Raw genomic sequence first — 5057 nt, 5'->3', positions numbered from 1 at the left:
CTAGGTGTTCTGATGTCTTCTCTCTTCAAATGTTTCGTCCGTCTGCATATCATTGCGCAGTATCATTAATGAAGCTCTGAACATACATATATGCATATATATATATATATGCATATATATATATATGCATATATATATATGCATATATATATATATGCATATATATATATATGCATATATATTTATGCATATGCATATATATATATATGCATATATATATATACATCTGCATGTATATATATGAATATACATCATCATCATCATACATGTAAATATATATATATATATATGCATATATATATACGTATATTTATATATATATGTATATTTATATATATACGTATATTTATATATATACGTATATTTATATATATATGTATATTTATATATATATGTATATTTATATATATATGTATATTTATATATATATATGTATATTTATATATATATGTATATTTATATATATATGTATATTTATATATATATGTATATTTATATATATATGTATATTTATATATATGTATATATATATATATATCCATATATATATGTAGATATATATATATATCCATATATATATATATACATATTTATGCATATATTTATATATATATATATATATATATACATGCATTTATATATATATACATGCATTTATATATATATATATATATATATACATATATATATACATACATAAACACAGGCGTGGCTGTGTGGTAAGTGTCTTCTGCTATAGCCGTGGTTCAACCAAAGCTTTGTGATGGGGTTTGGTAGATGGAGACTGAAAGAAATGCATTGTACACATATATATATATATATATATATACGTGTGTCTGTGTTTATTTGTCTACCTGCCATCGCTTGACAAAATGCTCTTGGTGTGTATACGTCCCCATAACTTAGCGGTTCGGCTAAAAAGAGTGGTGGAACAGGTACTAGGCTTACTAAGAATACGTCCTGGGGTCGATTTGTTTGACTACAGGCAGTGCTCCAGCATGGACGTCGTCAGATTACTGAAGCTAATATAAGGATAAGAGAAAATATATATATATATATTCTTCTATTTGTTTCAGTCATTTGACTGCGCCCATGCTGGAGCACCGCATTTAGTTAAGCAAACCGACCCCGGGACTTATTCTTTGTAAGCCTAGTACCTATTCTATTGGGCTCTCTTGCCGAACCGCTAAGTGACGGGGACGTAAACAGACCAGCATCGGTTTTCAAGCGATGTTGCTGGGGACAAACATATACATACACACACATATACATACATAAATATATATATATATACGACGAGCTTCTTTCAGTTTCCGTCTACCAAATCCACTCAATGGTTTGGTCGGCCCAAGGCTATAGTAGAAGTCACTTGCCCAAGGTGCCATGCAGTGTGACTGAACCCGGAACCATGTGGTTGGTAAGCAAGCTACTTGCCACACAGCCACTTCTGCACCTATATATATTTATATATAGAGGTTGAGACACAAGTACACTAACGCATCTGCCTGATCATGGCATCTCGGTGCTAAATAACAATATCAATAAAAAGCCAAAAAGAAATACAAAAAAGCAACAACAAAACAAAAGTAGAGGAATTAGTTTTTTTATTTCTTTATCTTTTTTTTTGTTTTTGTTTTGTGTCTCTTAATCCATAATTATAATTATTTAATTTATTTAATTTAAATTTTGTTTTTTTTTAAATTCTTTTCAATTAGCGCAAGGTTATTTAAGTAAGGGAGGAGAGGAGCAAAGTTCACGGAGGGGCAGCGGGGCAGGGAAAGAGCGTGAGGGGGAAAGAAATAGTGATGGCATGACTGAATGAGCAACGTTAGATAAATAGTAAGATTATTATTATTATTATTATTTTTATGTATGTATATATGTATGTATGTATGTTTTAAAATTCGTGGAAACAAATTGAGTAGAAATGATAACAGCAGAAAATAGATAAATGTATATATATATATATATATATATACATATATATATATATATACATATATATATATATATATACATATATATATATATATATACATATATATATATATATATACATATATATATGTACATATATACATATATATATGTACATATATACATATATATATGTACATATATACACACACACATACATGTACTTACATTGTCATCATCATCATTGTCATTTAACATCCATATTCCATGCTGGCATGGGTTAGACACATACATATATATTATGGTTATAGCAGTATGGATGTGTATATAAATACATACATAAATATAAATATATAGTCACACTCACAAACCCATACATAGACACTTGTATATGTACATATGTATGTATATACTGTCTTTTAATGTGTATAAGGGACTCTTTTTCTGTCAAAAATTAGGTTCAAAAGGTGGGAGTTTCTTAGACATTCATAGTATTATAATCCCTTACAAAACCTTTTTTCTAAATTTTAAGCCCCCAAAATTAGGGGGTTCCCTATACACGTTAAAATACAATATAGACACACATATATATATAATTAAAACTTAATGCTTATTCAGATACTTGTGTGTATATAGAAATAAGTGTGAGTCTGTGTATATATATATATATATATATATGCATATGAGGCTGATAAATGTATGTAGATTTGTATTATCATTCATATCAATACAGGTGTATAATTCAATATCTAATATATATCTCTCATTACACCTATACATAAATGCATAGATAAATATCTACTCTTCGATTGTCTATGTACACACACCATCATTCAATCATTTGTATACATTTCTTTCTATAACAATACAAGTGTGATGTGTGTGTATATATATATATATATATATATATATATATATACACATACACACACACGAAGCCATACAGGCCTCATGTCTTGTCACATTGTGTTGCACCAAATCTCTCTGAGAACTACATTAAGGGTTACGCATGTCTGTGGAGTACTCAGCCACTTTCACATTAATTTCACGAGCAGGTTGTCCCATTGATCAGATCAACTGGAACCATCATCATCATATCCAACAGAGTGCCTGTTAGATGAGGAGTGCATTGGTGCCCCACCCCTCAAATTGAAAACATCAACAGAAGTTATTCAAGAATAACATTGATATCATTTAATAAGCACAGGATTTAATTACAAGTTGCTATAAGTTCCATGCCTCAATAGTACAATAAATTGAATGAGCTTGTATAGCATGCTGTGTCCTATCTGCTTTAGTCATTAGACTGTGCCCATACTGGGGCACTGCCTTGAAAACCAACCCTAGGACTTTATATATAATGTATACACACCCTTACATATGAGGGATATTAATGTTAGTGGCTGCAAACTAAAACTGTATATTCTTTATATATATAAAAGAATTATATATAATAAGAGCTCTTTTTTAAGCACCTGCTTTGCTAAAAATAGGAGTCAAAACACTCTGAAGCTACAAAAATGAACACTATATATTCACAAGCATGGTTGGAAAAAAAAACTAAGTGAAATAAGGATTGTATCTTGCCTCTGCAGAATTGCAAAAAGGAATGTCACTTAACTTGTTGTCATGATTTTGAATTTAGCACCAAAAATTATGCTTGATTCTCTTGAAATATTTCAAAAAATTGTATTCACTTAGTTATTTTCTCAGTATGGCTTGCACACATATACTAATATATTTATATATATATATATATATATATATATATATATATATATATATATATATATATTACATACATAAGCACCAAATCCAATTTAAACTGGATTTGGTACTTACATATCTATAGTCTCCTACCAATGCAAGATACCTTCATAGTTGTTTTACCTCCAAGTGAATCCTATATGATTGAACCTAGCCATTTCTGGCATCTTACGTGTTAATGTGCCTAGATTCTGATGAATCCTTTAACTAGTCTCATCTCTCTCTCTCTCTCTCTGCATATATATATATATATATATATATATATATATATATATATATATATATATATAAGAATTAAAACCAAAACTGAAAATATTAAAAGTACCTTCTAACAGAGGCTCAAGGCCAAAATGTTAGGAGGAGTATGTTGGTCATTTAAACTGACCCCAGGAATTTAACCGGTGCTTTATTTTATCAACACCTGTAAGGACGAAAGGCAAAGTCAACTTTGGCAGGATTTGAACTCGGAACATAAGTAAATCTGTGGCATCATGTCTGATGCTTTTCAGCTTCTGCTTCTTCACCATGTTCGTGGAATGGGGTTAACGAAAGGGTTAGCTCTTTTGGATTTTAACACAGAATATAAAATATTGTCAGTAAAAGATATTTTGACTGATGTATTACCAATTCTGCTAATCCACTGCCTTTAGAATGATTTCTTACCTGAAAAGAAGGCTATACATATGGGAAAGGTACTCTTTTTTTTTTTTCTTTTAAATCATGATCAGAGTTTGACTCATGCATATTTTACCGCTCCTGGAAAGAATAAATCACATGATCAATCTCACTAGGATTTGAACCTAAAAACATTTTGTCCATCCCTAATAATAACAATGGTTTCAAACTTTTGGCACAAGGCCTGAAGTTTTGGGAGAGGGGTGGGGGTGCTAGTTGATTACAGTGACCCCAGTATTCAACTGGTACTTATTTTATTGACCGCCCCCCCCCCCACCAAAAAAGAAGGACATAGGGCAAAGTTGAACTCAGCAGAATTTGAACTCAGAACTTAATGATAAGTGAGATGCCACTAAGCATCTTGTCCAGTGTGCTAACAATTCTGCCAACTCGCCACCTTAATAATAATAATAATAATAATAATAATATTTTCTACTCTAGGCACAAGGCCCGAAATTTTGAGGAAGCGGGGCAGTCGATTAGATCGATCCCCAGTATGTAACTGGTACTTAATTTATCAACTCCACAAAGATGAAAGGCAAAGTCAACCTTGACGGAATTTGAGCTCAGAACATAAAGACTGATGAAATACTGCTAAGCATTTTACCCAGCATGCTAATGATTCTGCCAGCTCGCTGCCTTACATAATAATAATAATAATAAAATAAGAGACAATTGTGATGATGATGCAGATGGAT

Source organism: Octopus bimaculoides, chromosome 11 (genome assembly GCF_046866305.1).
Source record: "Octopus bimaculoides isolate indiv1 chromosome 11, ASM4686630v1, whole genome shotgun sequence".
NCBI classification, from domain to species: domain Eukaryota; kingdom Metazoa; phylum Mollusca; class Cephalopoda; order Octopoda; family Octopodidae; genus Octopus; species Octopus bimaculoides.
The sequence above is the reverse complement of the archived record's forward strand: the minus strand, read 5'-3'. Positions refer to the sequence as shown.